The sequence below is a fragment of the Oryx dammah genome, unplaced genomic scaffold (genome assembly GCF_014754425.2).
Source record: "Oryx dammah isolate SB20612 unplaced genomic scaffold, SCBI_Odam_1.1 HiC_scaffold_4, whole genome shotgun sequence".
In the NCBI taxonomy this organism is placed as follows: Eukaryota; Metazoa; Chordata; class Mammalia; order Artiodactyla; family Bovidae; genus Oryx; species Oryx dammah.
In genome coordinates this window covers 45,928,920-45,948,015 of record NW_024070188.1, presented here as the reverse complement: position 1 = coordinate 45,948,015, position 19,096 = coordinate 45,928,920, and positions in this window count along the sequence as shown.

Genomic DNA, 19,096 nt, shown 5'->3' with positions numbered 1-19,096 from the left:
TCTGAATGTTGAGTTTTAAGCCAACTTTTTCACTCTCCTCTTTCACTTTCATCAAGAGTCTTTTTAGTTCCTCTTCACTTTCTGCCATAAAGGTGGTGTTATCTGCATATCTGAGGTTATTGATATTTCTCCTGGCAATCTTGATTCCAGCTTGTGCTTCATCCAGCCCAGTGCTTCTCATGATGTACTCTGCATATAAGTTAAATAAGCAGGGTGACAATATACAGCCTTGACGTACTCCTTTTCCTATTTGGAACCAGTCTGTTGTTCCATGTCCAGTTCTAACTGTTGCTTCCTGACCTGCATATAGTTTTCTCAAGAGGCAGGTCAGGTGGCCTGGTATTCCCATCTCTTTCAGAATTTTCCATAGAATTGTGCTAATTCCACATGCTAGCAAGGTAATGTTCAAATCCTTCAAATTAGCTTCAACAATAGGTGCATCAAGTCCTACCAGATGTGCAAGCTGGTTTTAGAGGACAGAGGAAGCAAACATCAAATTGCCAACATCCACTGGATCATAGAAAAAACAAGGGACTTCAGGGAAAACATCTGCTTCATTTACTATGCTAAAACTTTTGACTGTGTGGATTACCATAAGCAGTGAAAAATTCTTAGAGATGGGAATACCAGATCACGTTATTTGCCTCCTGGGAAACCTATATGCAGGTCAAGAAGTAACAGTTATAACCAGACATGGAATGACAAACTGGTTCAAAATTGGGAAAGGAGTATGTCAAGGCTGTACATTGTCACCCTGTTTATTTAACTTGTATACAGATTATATCATGAGAAATTCTGGGCTGGATGAATGACAAGCTGGAATCAAGCTTTCAAGGAGAAATCTCAACAACCTCAGATATGCAGATGATAGCACTCCAATAGCAGAAAGTGAAGAGGAACTAAAGAGTCTCTTGATGGTGATGAAAGAAGAGAGTGAAAAGACTGGTTTAAAATTCAACATTCAAAAAACTAACATCATGACATCTGGTCATATCACTTCAAGTCAAATAGATGGGGAAAAAGTAGAAGCAGTCTCAGATTTTATTTTCTTGGGCTCCAAAATCATGTGGACAGTGACTGCAGCCACAAAATTAAAAGAAGGGAATGGCAACCCACTCCAGTATTCTTGACTGGAAATCCCATGGACAGAGAAGACTAACAGGCCACAGTCAATGGGGTCACAGAATAGTTAGATATGAGCTAGCGACGAAACAACAACAACAATCCCATTCATGTGAGCAAACTCATGATTACATGCTTCCTCACGGTCCCACCTCCTAATACCATCACCTTGAGGTGTTAAGATTTCAACATAGGAATGTGAGTTTGGCACAAGCATTCAGATCATAGCAGGTCCTTTGTGTGTTAAGTTGGGAAAATGATTTTTGCTCTGATTTAGATTTATTTATTTATATATTGGCTACTTCAGAATTGTATCATCACTACCACTTTTTATTAAACTAGTTTCTACTAAAATGATCTCACTTGCTGCTTTTTGGTTTGCTAGCTTTTTTTGCCGATTTTTGTTTTAAAGAATCATCTTGACTTTAATACCTTTTACCTCCAACTTTATGTTTCAAATATTTATCCCAACTCACACACTCTTGAATAGTTCAGATTCCTATCTCTTTGATGAGTCTCAGTTTTGTTTGACATAAGATGCTTTAAGACTGTAAGAATTTACAGTGCTTATCTGTATTTTATGAATAATATGTTGTAGATTTATAATCTACAGAGAGTTACTGATTTCCAAATTTTATTACTATATCTATTTTCACCAACAGCAGCCTCACTACTAACTACTGATCAATTATACAATCATGCTAAGTAGCTTGTAGGTGCGAGGTCCACTCACGGGTAGTAAGGACACTGATAATAACTCTACCCCTCCCCCCACCACTCCACAGTCTAGTGGAGCTTGCGAATGCACTATTACAGCTCAGGGTAGTAAATAAATGATATAAGGATAAAATGTTGCTTTTTCAAGTGAAGCACACCTGGGCAGAAATAAATCTCCGCAGGGCAGAGTCTGCAAAGTGTGACACTGGCCTTATTTTCTCATGCTGGACACTGGAAACTTGATACTAAATAGAGAGTCAACCCTGATTATAGAGGTTAGAGGGGTTTTGTTGGCGTGAATGTCTGTCTTTTTCCTTAGGGTTTTGTAAAGATGACAAAATGATTTGTTGACAATGAATGACCACACACTCTGCAATGACAACCCTTTTACAGCCTCCTCTGTGTATGAAATATGCATCCACAGACAGCAAGCTGGAAAGAATGTATGGACAATCCTCATGCCCATACCTTCTCCTCTCTCAATAGGAACACATAATAACTCCAAACCAGTGCAGCCACAGAGAGAAGAAATACCGTTCAGTGCATCCTGCATGACTCCCTCCCAACCCCATGTGCCTTGACATGTGGTCACGAGTGCCTGGGAAAGACCACTAAGGGCCCAGGGCACAAGTAAGCTGTGGATGCCCTCCCCCTGCTCTTATATGGACACTCTGAAATTCAAAGTGTCAATAGAGCTACATTCTAAAAGATGAATCAAGAAAAATTCAATGTGACCTTATTTTTCCACAATCACTATGACAAAGTATTTCTGCGTTTCGCTGGAGTATATTTTACATGTCAAAGAACACACCCATTGAAAGCATGATTCAATGAGTTTTAGTAAATTTGTGGGGCTATGTGGCCATCATCACCATCCAGTTAAAGAACATTTCCATTACCCCAAAAATGACCTCGTACCCAGTTACAAGCAATCCCTCTTTCTACCACTCTAAGTCCCCATTAATCCTCAATCTCTTTTCTTTCTTTACAAATTTGACTTTTTCAGAGCTTTTTCTAGATGGAATCATATAACATAAAGTCATTTGTGTCTGTCAGTGCAGTTTTTCATTTTGAAATAACTCTAGATTCACAGACAAAGTGCAAAGGTAGTACAGAGAAGTCCAATTTATGCTGTATCCTGTCTTTCCCAATAGTAACATCTCCTGTAGTGATAGTATAATTTCAAAATCAGGAATTAGAATTGACATAATGCTTGTGTAGTTCTAGACCATTATGCAACAATGTTAGATAACATGTATAGATTTATATTATGTTTGTAGATTTTGTTATTTTGAGAATGTTATATAAAGGAAATTGCAATACGTGACTATTATACTTTAATTATGTGCAAGTTAATTGCCTATTGATTACACCTCAAAAATATATTAAATTGGGGTAAATTTACTTGAATCAGAAAGACTTTGCTTTACACTATTGAGGCAGAAGTGATTGCCTGGACATAAAATCCCTTTTGCCTCAGCACGCCATAGAGCAATGTTGACACAGATGCTGTTTGTATCAATATAATACATAAGCAGAATGATTTTTAAGATTAAATACATAGCTGCTTGTTAAACTTGTGACAGTAACCCTGCAAACCAGTTTAGAGTGAAAGCACTCTTGTTTACTGAACTGTTCCAGCAACATTTCAGCAATCCCACAGGAAGTGCCCAGTCCGTGGGAAATGTGTCAGATGAGGAAAATGATGGAACACAGAATTCCTCCCTGAATCTTCTCTCTTACCAGTGAATCAGGGGTGTTCTTGATAAAGATACAATCACAACTCATCCCATTACATTTCCCGGTAGAGTGAGTTATTTTGATTCATCCGCAGTGTTTTTCACTGTATCTCTTTGTACAGATATTTAATGATTGCTTGCCCTAGGCTTTACATTGTACACACAGGACTTAGCAAAGTTTACCGATGTCATTGATTCATCAGTTTGAAAGTCTAGAAACCTTACATTCTTTTTAGTCCCTTTACTCTTATCCGTTTATAATACAATTATCTTAGCTATTAGCACTAACCGCATAAATCCCTAAATAGGGACACAAATAAATCTGGAGGGTGTGATGTATCACTCTGTATTTCTAGCACATGTTTTTTTTTTTTTTCCTTCCAGAATGTTTTCCTCCTTTAAATAGACTTATTTAGCAGATTTCTGAATTTAACAATCACTGATGTTAATCATACTAAAAGTACATTCTGCCTTTTAAAAGCTGACTTTAAAAAGAACAATTTGAGCTTAATTAATTTATGTTTTAGACAATGCAACTCCTAATATGATTGATTATTTTGTTATGTACAGAAACAACAACAAAGTATTCAGGTTAATAAAGGAAATCTTTCCTAAAAATAATAGCGCACAAGTCAGAGAGGAGCAAATGCAGTCACACATTCTAGAAAAGGGATTTCAAGGCACAAGCTGCCGGCCTCTGCTTTTTCAGTAGGAATACACTGATAACTGACTGTGTTAGGTGAACTAGTGCTCAGTTTATTAGAAAATTCAAATTAAAGTTTTTACTCCTTGTTCACATAATCAGAAAAAGTCAATAAATTCTAATGGCATTTATTAATTAGAGAATATGCAAACATATTTAAAAGTTTATATCTATAATTTCATAAAACAAATGATCGTTTATTACACATAATCAACTTTATTGAAGTAAACACCTACCCCCTACAAATACCTGTTGAACAAAACATGTTATGAATAGATTCACCAATGAGGTGGTTATTCATCCTCTTCCATAGTATCAGTATTACAAAAAGTTTCCACTGTATGTTTCAGTGAAAGAGAATATTTTAAAAGCCTGTCAGCAGATAGCACAGTTTTAAATAACTTTGGCTTCGGCTCTCTGTTTTATGTTTATTTTAAGGGTATGATGCACTGCTCTTCAGTACTAGAATTTTACTTTTCTTATTTGACATGCTCGGTCTCACCTGCTGCTCCAGGTAATTACGGAGTAGAACTCCTGAGGTCCCCTGACCCCTTATTAGAATGTACATTCTCTTCTACCCATCAGTCACCAAGTGCTCACTACCTGTGGAGTCTTGATGACATAGCTCAGTTCTGCATGTCAAATAGTCACTTTAGTCCAATTAAATTCTCATTGCATGACATTCTGGACTACTGATGAAAGCTGCAAGAAGTGGTACTTCCATTATGGGGTTTAATAGTATGGCTCTTTGACACAGAGCAACAATAAGCATTCCACAGTTGTGCTGCATGGCCATTTTATCCCTTAAAAAAATAATCATCTGATAGTGCAGTATTTTCCTGTCTCACACATGATAATAAATAGGAATTTTACCACAGTGGTTGATATAGTAGCTCCATGGACTGAGATACTGAAGTTTTATTATTGACTTCTTACCAGGAATTAAGCCTGCCAGGATATTTCACTGATTAAAATTTGATTAGTCACCTGTTAACTTGTCATATTTTACTCACTTTAGCAAGGACACTATCCATGAAGAGCAGATGAAAGAAATATTTTTTAAAAATACCATTTATCACTAAACAAGATTCTTATCCTACTCCCATCCCTTGTATTTAGACTATTGAGCAGTTTTTTTTTTTCAGTTGTTTCTTTGATAAAAGCAGCAGATGTAAACAAATGAATAAAATAATCTTTATATTTAAACTTAAAGCACAGAATTTTAATATTTTGGTATTTTAATACCAAGTAAGTGAAAGTGTTAGTTTCTCGTGTCTGACTCTTTGTCACTCCATGGACTATAGCCTGCCGAGCTCCTCTATCCATAGAATTCTCCAGGCAAAAGTACTGGTGGGTAGCATTCCTTTCTTCAGGGGATTTTCCTGACTCAGGAATCAAACCTGCGTCTCCTGCATTGCAGGAAGATTCTTAACCGTCTGAGCCACCAGGGAAGGCCAATATCAAGTAATGTAATAGCATAGATTGTGAGAGAGGACACTGTCTTGATAAAGGAAACAGACTTGTCCAATTAGTCATTTCAAGTAAAAATATTATTCAAGATCAATGGTAAAACAGCAGCTACAAATGGTGGGAAAGTAGCTGTATACTGCAGGTTCTCACTGCTAGGGTGCCAATGAATGCTGTTTGTGTGTAAATAAGTGAGTCCGTGAGACAACTGGGGGGATCAGCACTGACCCAGAGTGTGAGAAGGTTTAAATGAAAAGCTATAATTCACAATTATTTCTCAAACCAAGTCTCAGCCTTCTTTTCTCAACCCAGTTCCTCCCTCCTGCCTTCACATTGTTTCTAGGCAACAATGGCAAAAATCTATCAGGTGCTATCCTGTTGTCCATGGTCTTCAAGTAACGTGTCCTTTACCCGGTGAGCTGCATCGTTTTGGTACTACTCTTCCTTGCCCTACAATATCTGTTTTATTGATCTCGGCTCCATCACTAGTAACAGTGGCCCTTTCTAAGTCTGAACTGTCATTCTGGGTTGCTTAGATCAATAGGAATTTCCCTTCCAATAGCCTTTTCTATTTGAATTTTATTCTTGTAGAAACCACATAAATGTACAAAAATCAGTTATAATTTTTTGTACCTTTGCCAATTTTTTCATAGTCATACGTAAAATCAGTTACACTATCAAATAATGGTAGTCAATTTTAGGAATGCATGATGTTTTGATATTACTGTTTTCTGTACAGTATCTTGAAGGTGATAGTCAAGGACTGCTTCTCAAATCGTAGTTCTAGCTGTCTGTGGAGTTTTATTGTTTGGTCTTGCCAAACAATATACACATAAACTAATTTAATGTTGCCTTCTACAACCTCCTGTCCCCAGAAGAGTTGGAGGGGAGTGGCATGGAGGTTTCCTGGCTGGAAGTTATGCTTATCCCCACTGTGGTCAATCAGGAGCGGATCAGTGCACAGTAATCAAGGTGAGGGACTATGTGCTCAGACTGACAGAAGTAAGGGGAGGCCAGGAGGGACTGCTCTTTCTGTAGCAGACCCAACACAGTGTTCTCATCCTCAGAGAAAGGAATCATCATCCCCATTAGATCGGTTGTCACCAGGCTTACCTGGTTGGTTGACTCTTGTCTCCATCCAACCAGTGAGTTCACACCAAGGATTAGATCCAAAAGGGACATTGTTCATTGCTTAGACAACCGAGGATTTACTAACTTATTTGGTGCCCTAGATATCTTAGAAAAGGAATGTCATTACACATTTCAAAAGGTGCTGAAGTAAACATAAGACATGAAGGATTTTCTTAGGATTTCACAAACATAATTTGGTACTATCAAAGACCATTAGTATATAGAGAATATTATAGAAAACATTCATATTTTTCTACTTATATGACAAAGGATCCATAGTGTAATGGTATTATGGTTTTCCTAGGTAATTAACTTTTCCAGTACCTTAAGAAAGAGAATTTCTATAATGAAAAAAAAAAAGAATTTGTAGTAATGAGAAAATGATATCCAATTTCTGTAATATTTTGTCTTCTTCTACCAATATGCAAAATATGATTCAGAGAGCTCACCTTAGGTATTGTTTTGTTATCACCATGAGGGAGAAAATAAAAGATAGAATTATGTAAGCACTGGTAAAAGTAAGAAACTAAAAAAAAAATAAAGAAACCTCTATTGGCTATGCATTTTGTGATCATCATATGTTTATGGTTATTTTCTCATTTGACTCATGAAGCCAACTCAGAAAGGTGCTTCCGAAGAATAAGAGTCCTTCAGCTGGGGAAACGGTACATGGGTTCCATCATAAGAGCTGACTCGATGGACGTGAGTCTGAGTGAACTCCGGGAGATGGTGATGGACAGGGAGGCCTGGCGTGCTGCGATTCATGGGGTCTCAAAGATTCGGACATGACTGAGCGACTGAACCGAACTGAACTGAGGAGTAATTCTGAAGAACACTCATTTTAATGCACTAGCTATTCTGTGCTGGATAAGAAAAACTGACAACCCAACAGAACATCATTAAAGTTGACTGCTTTAAAAAGAAAGAAGAAAGAGAAGCCAAAAATCAGTGAAAGTTGCAATGCTGGGTTCAATCAAGAATTGGGGTAGAGGGAAAATCTTGATTTTTTAGTTATCAAAATGGATAGAATTAGAACACAACAACTGTAAGTAGAGAACATACATGTGGCAAAGAGAGATTTCAAGGGTGTTGAGTTTAACAAGATCATGATGCTATGGCATTGGAGTATGGGTTTAGAAGGACAGGTTGAAGGCAGATTTCTGTTCCACTTAGATATATAATACTTAATTCACTTTTCTGAATCCAGCTGCCCTTTTATCCCTTTAAAAATATTAATGTGATCCGTATTTTAGCTAACAACACACACACAAAACTTGCCCTACATGTTAAATAACATATGGGGAAAAAGGAAATATGTGAGACAGGTCATGCACTAGAAAGGTGTAGCGGCTTTTCCAGTAATTGAAAACTGCAACAATAGGAACTTTTTTGGCCTTTAACCTCATTGAAAATGTCACAATGAGTCCTCAAGATGCAACCTAAAATTAGAAGTTCATGTGCATTTTTAGTCTGTGTCTGATGGAATCAAACCACTCTATAAGACAACCCACTGAGGGAAAACCATTGATGCCTTCCACATAATATTCAGAAGTGTAAGTCCAAAAATACCTAGTCTTAAGTAATTCCTATTGCAAACACAAAGGCTTTTAGCAGAGAGACAATGATTATAGACTTTGGCATAAAATTGAAATAAAATGATTTATAAATTTTTGCTATTCAGTACCACAGATTGAATGAACTGTTCAGTTTCAGCTGGAAAATCAGGAACTCTTTATATACTTTAAATATAAAGGAAGGATGTAAAGACTACTGCTATCTTTCAGGGGCTAATATTTGCACAGTTGAGAACTTAGTACATTAGTGAATGAGGAGTCTGAAATAAAGGCTTTTGTTAATTTGATTATCCTTTGGATGTTCCCATACAAGGACTATCTGATGGCCCAGGATCTAAAATGTAAAATGAATGTAATTTCTTCACATCTTCACTGAAAATTTACTTTGATAAAAGTATATTTATATCCTTATTTAAAAGACTGTCAGGTAGAAAAGGTAAATTCTAGCTCTGTTCTACTTCTAAGTCAAAACTTTGAGCAAAGAAACAAAGTGTTAGATCTGGGCTCAACTAAAGATATAACAATAGACTTGTGAAAGCCAAATTACTATTTGTAATTTATATTACCCCAAATTTTGAAATGGAAAAAGTATTGCAGGCTTCAGACTCAGAGAACTATATGTATTAATTCTAATTCTTTTATGTATCATCTGAGCATATTATATGTTAAAATGGTGATAATGTCTACCTTGAAGAGTTTTGTAAATAGTATATGAGCTAGAGATCAAACATTTTACACAGTGCCTGGATCTTGGTAAGGAAAGTCTTACCGCTTCCTCATGGAGTTAGCATTTATAGCCTATTTTGATTGCTCAATTATTTACTGAATTGAGTTATATTGCCTTCTACTGGGAGACACAGATGACACTAATAACATCAAAAATTTTAGTTCAAATAAAAAAGTGATTAGGACTGGCAATAAAAGCAGAGGGGCACCATTAAGGGATTTCCTGATTCACTGCTGTTAAGGCAGATGGGGATTCCAATATGGCACAGTCTAAAATATGCTAAAACAGTGACTAACCAGGTGAAGAGAGGGAACTACATAGGCTATATTTCCCTAAAGAATGGGAGCTGAACATTGGAACTATTTTTCTCTACTTCTGTATTAATATCAAAGAATATAGTAAAAATTAAATAATATTGTGATCTCAGCCTGTGTGGAAAATTAACCCGCTTGGCAACTTGAAATAATGAATGTTGCCAAAGGTATCAGAGTTTCAGTATCCATGGTCTCTGTCTATAGGATTGGGAAAATAATTTATTCCATGCTCCCCACTTGAGAAATGAGGAAACTTAAGCCCTTGAGGAGCTTATAATTTGTCCAAGGTCAAAAATTTGGCTGGCAGAATTCCTCCTCTCCAGGGTTACCTGAAGATGAAAGTGTTAATCCTTCAGTTCAGTTCAGTCGCTCAGTCATGTCTGACTCTTTTGGACATCATGAATTGCAGCTCACCAGGCCTCCCTGTCCATCACCAACTCCCGGAGTTCACCCAAACTCATGTCCGTCGAGTCGGTGATGCCATCCAGCCATCTCATCCTGTGTTGTCCCCTTCTCCTCCTACCCCCATTCCCTCCCAGCATCAGAGACTTTTCCAATGAATCAACTCTTCACATAAGGTGGCCAAAGTATTGGAGTTTCAGCTTCAGCATCAGTCCTTCCAAAGAACACCCAGGAGTGATCTGCTTTAGAATGGACTGGTTGGATCTCCTTGCTGTCCAAGGGACTCTCAAGAGTCTTCTCCAACACCACAGTTCAAAACCATCAATTCTTCCAGCACTCAGCTTTCTTCACAGTCCAACTCTCACATCAATACATGACCAATGGAAAAACCATAGCCTTGACTAGACGGACATTTATTGGCAAAGTAATGTCTCTGCTTTTGAATATGCTATCTAGGTTGGTCATAACTTTCCTTCCAAGGAGTAAGAGTCTTTTAATTTCATGGCTGCAGTCACCATCTGCAGTGATTTTGGAACCCCCAAAATAAAGTCTGACACTGTTTCCACTGTTTCCCCATCTATTTCTCATGAAGTGTTGGGACCAGATGCCATGATCTTCGTTTTCTGAATGTTGAGCTTTAAGCCAACTTTTTCCCTCTCCTCTTTCACTTTCATCAAGAGTCTTTTTAGTTCCTCTTCACATTCTGCCATAAGGGTGGTGTTATCTGCATATCTGAGGTTATTGATATTTCTCCCATCAATCTTGATTCCACCTTGTGCTTCTTCCAGCCCAGCATTGCTCATGATGTACTCTGTATAGAAGTTAAATAAGCAGGGTGACAATATACAGCCTTGATGTACTCCTTTTCCTATTTGGAAACAGTCTGTTGTTCCATGGTCCAATTCTAACTGTTATTCCTGACCTGCACAGGTTTCTCAAGAGGCAGGTCAGGTGGTCTGATATTCCCATCTCTTTCAGAATTTTCCACAGTTTATTGTGATCCACACAGTCAAAGGCTTTGGCATAGTCAATAAAGCAGAAATAGATGTTTTTCTGGAACTCTCTTGCTTTTTCATGATCCAGAAGATGTTGGCAATTTGACCTTTGGTTCCTCTGCCTTTTCTAAAACCAGCTTGAACATCAGGAAGTTCATGGTTCATGTACTGCTGAAGCCTGGCTTGAAGACTTTTGAGCATTACTTTACTAGTATGTGAGATGAGTGCAATTGTGTTGTAGTTTGAACATTCTTTGGCATTGCCTTTCTTTGGGATTGGAATGAAAACTGACCTTTTCCAGTCCTGTGGCCACTGCTGAGTTTTCCAAATTTGCTGGCATATTGAGTGCAGCACTTTCACAGCATCATCTTCCAGGATCTGAAATAGCTCACCTGGAATTCCATCGCCTCCACTAGCTTTGTTCATAGTGATGCTTTCTAAGGCCCACTTAACTTCACATTCCAGGATGTCTGGCTCTAGGTGAGTGATCACACCATCATGATTATCTTGGTCGTGAAGATCTTTTTTGTACAGTTCTTCTGTGTATTCTTGCCACTTCTTCTTAATATTTTCTGCTTCTGTTAGGTATATACCATTTCTGTCTTTTATCGAGCCCATCTTTGCATGAAATATTCCCTTGGTATCTCTAATTTTCTTGAAGAGATCTCTAGTCTTTCCCATTCTGTTGTTTTCCTCTATTTCTTTGCATTGATTGCAGAGGAAGGCTTTCTTATCTCTCCTTGCTATTCTTTGGCACTCTGCATTCAGATGCTTATATCTTTTCTTTTCTCCTTGCTTATTGCTTCTCTTCTTTTCACAGGTATTTCAATTTGATATCCTTTCTTTTGATAAAGCCCCATTGTTTTATGTGTATAGCTGGACTACCATACACTGTTTTCCATAAAATGTTGGTAAATGTTTTTATTCCTAACAAATAAACTTTTTCATAAATCCTGGAAAATGGAAATACATTTTTTTCTTTGGCCATGAGATTTGTGGGATCTTAGTTCCCCAACCATGGGTGGAAACTGCATCAGCTGCAATGAAAATGGAGTCTTAAATGCTGAACCACCAGGGAAATCTTGAGGGATTATTATCTATTACTCCATTAGATCTCATCTGACAAATTCAGTATCTGAAAACAATGAATATTAAAAAAAAAAAAACAACTTTCAAAAAATTTCCAAATGAATAAAACCATGTTTTTTCATTCCTGGAACTGGTTTGACTAAGAAAAGTCATATTTTCTTTCCTGTTATCTCAGGATTTAAATTAAGGCAGCAGATAATGGTTATAATATCATGGTATTGAGGTAGCATTACTGTGGTGGCTCTTTTAAAGGCAATGCTGGAGATTTCAGACATGTCAGAAAAATAAAGAAATTAGTGAGGCCAGAGAGTAGTCAACAAACCTTTTTTTTTTTTTTTAACTAAAGAAAGGGCTGAACTACATTTTATGGGGTTCACCATCAGGCCTAAGATAAAGGCAGATGGAAGAGAAAGTGAATAGCATAGAAGAAAGCACAGAAGCAATGATACAGAGTAATAGAATGGGAGGGAGAGAGAAAGTGCAGCAGAGAGAAGAGAATTACATGTGGGAGGAGGAGCAGTCTGCCACTGAAGATGATTGTTGCTATCACTCAGGGAGGCTGCTGCTGCTGCTGCCCAGTCGCTTCAGTTGAGTCTGACTTTGCAACTACGTGGACCATCATCTGTCAGGCTCTTCTGTCCATGGGATTTTCCTGGAAAGAATACTAGAGTGGGTTGCCACATCCTCCTCCAGGGATCAAACCTCCATCTCCTGCATTGCAGATGGATTCTTTACTACTGAGCCTTGGGGGAAGCCCTGCCATTCAGGGTTGCTACGGCCCAAACTTGCCTACATTGATCTAGCTTAATCCTCTGCAGTCCCACTCCCTTTTATTTTTGCTGTCAGAGACCAAAAAAAAAAAAAAAAAAAAAGTTAAAAAAAAATAAATAAAAAGTAAAAAAATAAATAAAAGGAGAGAAATTTTTCTAGATAGATTTCATTCTATAGAAAATTTTGCCTCCAAGATTGAAATAGAGGGCGATTTTTTTAATGTTTCAAATGATATGTCTTCTAAAACCATTTAAATTTATTTATTTATTATTTTTAATACAGAATTTTCAGTTAAAATACTTGATTAAACTCCATTTTAATATATTGAAGTTGTTGTTATTGATTTGCTCAGTTATGTCCAACTCTTTTGCAACCCTATGGACTGTAGCTCACTAGGCTCCTCTGTCCACAGGATTTCCTAGGCAAGCATTCTAGAGTGCATTGCCATTTCTTTTTCCAGGGATCCTCCTGACCCAGAGATTGAACTTGAGTCCCGTGTGTTGCAGGGGATTCTTTACCACTGAGCCACCAGGGAAGCTCAGTGGTGAAGAATATATATATATATATATATATATATATATATATATATATATACATACTATATATAAGAATAAATAAGGAGACAGGACAATATTGATACACTATATAAATATTACTAAAAACAAACAACTTTTGGTCAGAAAGACCTGAAAGTAGAAATTCAGAGTTGTGGACTCTTCATGCTACAATGTGTTTAAAATAAATATAAGTACATCTTACTCTGCCGCTTCAAGTTACATCTAAATGCTCTCTTAAAATTTCTCCTATAATTAAGATTATCCCTTTGTATGCTAATAATATTCACTTCATAGATTTTTTGTATCTAGTACTTCAGAAAAAGTAGTGACTCATTGGAAAAGACTCTGATGCTGGGAAAGATTGAAGGCAAGAGGAGAAGGGGACGACAGAAGATGAGATGGTTGGATGGCATCACTGGTTCAATGGACATGAGCTTGAGCAAGCTCTTGGAGATGAAGGACAGGGAGGCTTGGCGTGCTGCAGTCCATGGGGTCACAAAAAGTCAGACATGACTGAGCGACTGAACGAAACAACTGTAGCTTCTAGAGTAGACATAAGTTGACACCAAGAGTTTTTATTTAGTTTCGTTAAAAGAGAGAAGGTTTTTCCATCTATCATTTTAGAGATCACAATGCTATTACTTGCATTCTTTTTAATGTCAGATTAAAAAAATGGAGTTTCAGGGTATCCTTCTACTTCCCTTGGATATATGTATGTGAAAGTAGCTCAGTTGTGTCTGACCTTTTGCTACCCCATGGACTGTAGCCCAACAGGCAACTCCATCCATGGGATTTTCCAGGCAAGAATACTGGAGTGGATTGCAATTTCCTTCTCCAGGGAATCTTCCTGACTCTGGGATCAAACCCAGGTCTCCCACATCACAGGCAGACTCTTTACTGTCTGAGCCATCTGGGAAACCACTTCCTTGGATGTATAGCCAGGTGGCAAAGTCCACTGGGAAATATGGCATGATCTGGAGTTTCTCCTCAAAGAGTCTGAGACAAGAGAACCAGGAAGGGAGCAGGTCAAGATGAGGATTTGCAGAGCTGTGCTCAGACACCCACAGGCCTGCCTGCACTCCTCCTGGCTCTAGTGGAGAGCGTTATTAATCCTTCACTTTAATGAGCACCAAACTTTCACACAAGATTCAAAATAAATCTTCTATGGTGTCCCCTCACAGCATCACTGCAATTTCATATGCTTCCATTAGATCTTTCAACTGGTAAAGAAAATGAGACATTTCAAGGCTATTGAACACAGTGAAGCAGGGTAAGTTAGTTAGTATGGATTTTTCCATAATTTTAGTAGAAAAGGAAATCATTGGTGTGTGTGCCTCATATTCTCCCTAGTTTTATGGATCTACCTAAAAAAGAAAAATAATTGTCTCCTTGCTTATTTTGTGTATAAGAATATTATTATAATGAAAAGTTTCTCACATCTTACCCAATATAAATTATATTCTCCAATTATTCTTTCTCAGTCTTGTTCTTGTCCTTTACAGAACTTAATATATCTGTTTGATAGATAAATTGACACATTCCTTGTTCTTTATTTTGACTTTTAAGAAGGAACAATTAAAAGACTATGCTATGATAAGATTTTAAAATATTTTGCCCTAAATACAAATTCAAAGCCTATATGAGGTTAATGCAAATTGGGAGAAAAATATCCTTTGATAACATTTTGGTAAATCGAAATGGATAGCAAAATAAAATGGTTATATTCCATGTGAGTGAGAGCACTTTGGTTTTGTTATTTGTGAAGCCAATATAAACAGCTGACTCAGAAACAGACAATGTGTTCTCTCAACACTAAGACCTGATTTTAAACCTCACACATCAGAGACATGAAAAGGTTGACCAGAAAGGGTTCACGAATCCAGGGGTGGCACTAAATTCTTTTAAGAAAGGATTATAAAAGCTATATCTCTGCTCCAATACAGACTCATTTTCTGACATATAGCCTTCCTGTTGAAATCAGAAAACAAGTTTTAAAGCAGTGAATTAAGCAAGGAATAGAGAAGAAATACTAATCTATATAATCTGACCTCTAAACAGTAATACTGTCCTCAGCTTGATTATGCTCATTGTCATATGCTCATTCATTCATCTGTTCATTTCCCTGGCCTTCTGCTCTACCTAAGGATCTGCTGCAGAAAACACAAAGTATAAAGTTCCTCCTAACGAGTTTTCTCTTAAATAAGAGAAGAAACTCTTTCTGAACTATTTGCCCAAGGGAACTTGCTTTATACCTCAAAGGAATAGAGATAATCTGCATTCAGTTGTGATTCATTCACAAAGTGAAAAATGAAGTCTATAGTTAAAATATTGACCATCAAGCATGGATTTTCTTTGACTATTCATGGAATTACTTTGATTTGATATCACTTGGGTCAAAAGTTAAAGTCAAATGGAAGATGAGAAGAAAACTAGAAAATGGTAGCTACTACAAAAGACTCAGTTACATATTTAGAAAGAGGGAAGGGGCCATACTTGAACTCCCCGGATAAGTGGGTCAATGAGAGTCTATAGAGAATGAAGTGGGGAATGAGGGCGCACAGGTAACTTCTCTGTCTATGGAAAAAATAAAGAGATTAGTGATGAAAATTTCAAGTTAAAATTGTGTTTGATAATGATTCATCCTGTTTGGAACCTAGAATATCTATACAGTTGTTTTATGGTGTGTGAGGTGAGGATAAACAACTTTGAGTGTCATGTTTTTAAGTAATTGCTCACCAAGAAGTCTTGTGTACTCTATCTTGCCAGGGACGACACAGTTTTTTAAAGAGTCCTCAGCAGCTTTCTGACCACACTGGCTAACCTTTCACATCAACACTCAAGGCCAATTCAGACACACATCTGCTGGCTTATCTAGTCTCTTGAGTTTTAATAACACAATTTAAAAGAACAGAAATAAGTTCCTACATTATTTTTCCCATGTTTTAATTTTTTAAAATTATACAGTTAATATAAGTTCAAGTTAAACAAAAATCAAATAATAAAAACATGTAGGTTTTTTCTTATGGCTCAGATGGTAAAGAATCTGCCTGCAATGAAGCAGACCCAGGTTCAGCCTCTGGGTAGGAAAGATCCCCGGGAGAAGATGACCATCACTACAGTATTCTTGCCTTGAGAATTCCATGGACAGAGAGCTGGTAGGCTACAGTCCATGGGGATGCAAAGAGCTGGACACAGCTGAGCAAACAACACACAACACAAGCAAAAATCAAATAATAAAAGCATGTAAAAGCAAAAAGTGAAAGTTCTTTGTCTTTCCCTAATAGCCTAAACTGGTTGAAACCACCATTAAGAACTTGGTGATTATTCTTTCAGCATGTTTTTCGTTGCCTATACATATCAAGAGCATACATATCTATATGCATGCATTTATAGAGAAGCTATAAAAATAACATATACATACATGTATACATATATTTTAAAAGTTTAAATGTGTCATGAACATTTATCTATATCATATATATCTCACTGAGATGATTCTATTCTATGGGTCTTATTAAACTACTATTGATCTATCAATGGGTTTCTACTAACAAACAAATTGAAGAAAGTAGGGAAAACCACTAGACCATTCAAGTATGACCTAAAACAAATCCTTTGATTATACTGTGAAAGTGAGAAATAGATTTAAGGGACTAGATCTGATAGATAGAGTACCTGATGAACTATGGACTGAAGTTCATGACATTGTAAAGGAAACAGGGATCAAGACCATCCCCATGGAAAAGAAATGCAAAAAAGCAAAATGGCTCTCTGAGGAGGACTTACAAATAGCAGTGAAAAGAAGAGAGGCGAAAAGCAAAGGAGAAAAGGAAAGATATAAGCATCTGAATGCAGAGTGCCAAAGAATAGCAAGAAGAGATAAGAAAGCCTTCCTCAGTGAACAATGCAAAGAATTAAAGGAAGACAACAGAATAGGAAAGACTAGAGATTTCTTCAAGAAAATTAGAGATACCAAGGGAACATTTCATGCAAAGATGGGCTTGATAAAAGACAGAAATGGTATGGACCTAACAGAGGCAGCAGATATTAAGAAGAGGTGGCAACAATACACAGAAGAACTGTACAGAAAAGATCTTCATGACCCAGATAATCACAATGGTGTGATCACTCACCTAGAGCCAGACATCCTGGAATGTGAAGTCAAGTGGGCCTTAGTAAACATCACTATGAACAAAGCTAGTGGAGGTGATGGAATTCCAGTTGAGCTATTCCAAATCCTGAAAGATGACACTGTGAAAGTGCTGCACTCAATATGCCAGCAAATTTGGAAAACTCAGCAGTGGCCACAGGACTGGAAAAGGTCAGTTTTCATTCTCATCCCAAAGAAAGGCAATGCCAAAGAATGCTCAAACTACCGCACAATTGCACTCATCTCACATGCTAGTAAAGTAATGCTCAAAATTCTCCAAGCCAGGCTTCAGCAATATGTGAACCGTGAACTTCCAGATGTTCAAGCTGGTTTTAGAAAAGGCAGAGGAACCAGAGATCAAATTGCCAACATTCTCTGGATCATGAAAAAGCAAGAGAGTTCCAGAAAAACATCTATTTCTGCTTTATTGACTATGCCAAAGTCTTTGACTGTGTGGATCACAACAAACTGTGGAAAATTATGAAAGAGATGGGAACACCAGACCACCTGACCTGCCTTTTGAGAAATTTGTATGCAGGTCAGGAAGCAACAGTTAGAACTGGACATGGAACAACAGACTGGTTCCAAATAGGGAAAGGAGTACATCAAGGCTGTATATTGTCACCCTGCCTATTTAACTTATATGCAGAGTACATCATGAGAAATGCTGAGCTGGAGGAAGCACAAGAATCAAGATTGCGGGGAGAAATATCAATAACCTCAGATATGCAGATGATACCACCCTTATGGCAGAAAGTGAAGAGGAGCTAAAAAGCCTCTTGTTGAAAGTGAAGGAGGAGAGTGAAAAAGTTGGCTTAAAGCTCAACATTCAGAAAACGAAGATCATGGCATCTGGTCCCAACACTTCATGGGAAATAGATGGGGAAACAGTGGAAACAGTGTCAGACTTTATTTTGGGGGTTCCAAAATCACTGCAGATGGTGACTGCAGCCATGAAATTAAAACATGCTTACTCCTTGGAAGAAAAGTTATGACCAACCTAGATAGCATATTGAGAAGCAGAGACTACTTTGCCAACAAAGGTCTGTCTAGTCAAGGCTATAGTTTTTCCAGTAGTCATGTATGGATGTGAGAGTTGGACTGGAAAGAAAGCTGAGTGCTGAAGAATTGATGGTTTTGAACTGTGGTGTTGGAGAAGACTCTTGAGAGTCCCTTGGACTGCAAGGAGATCCAACCAGTCCATTCTGAAGGAGATCAGCCCTGGGATTTCTTTGGAAGGAATGATGCTATAGTCGAAACTCCAGTACTTTGGCTACCTCATGCAAAGAGTTGACTCATTGGAAAAGACTGATGCTTGGAGGGATTGGGGGCAGGAGGAGAAGGGGACGACAGAGGATGAGATGGTTGGATGGCATCACTGACTCGATGGACGTCAGTCTGAGTGAACTCCGAGATTTGGTGATGGACAGGGTGGCCTGCTGTGCTGCGATTCATGGGGTCACAAAGTCAGACACGACTGAGCAACTGAACTGAACTGAACTAACAGACAGATGATACATTTTTTTTTTTTTCAGATGGTACATTTTGGTTACTCCAAGCTTTTCAGTGGAAAAGATATCACGGGTTCGATTGAAGTGGCTTTTCTCAATAAAAAGAAACACTTATTTTTTAGTTTTT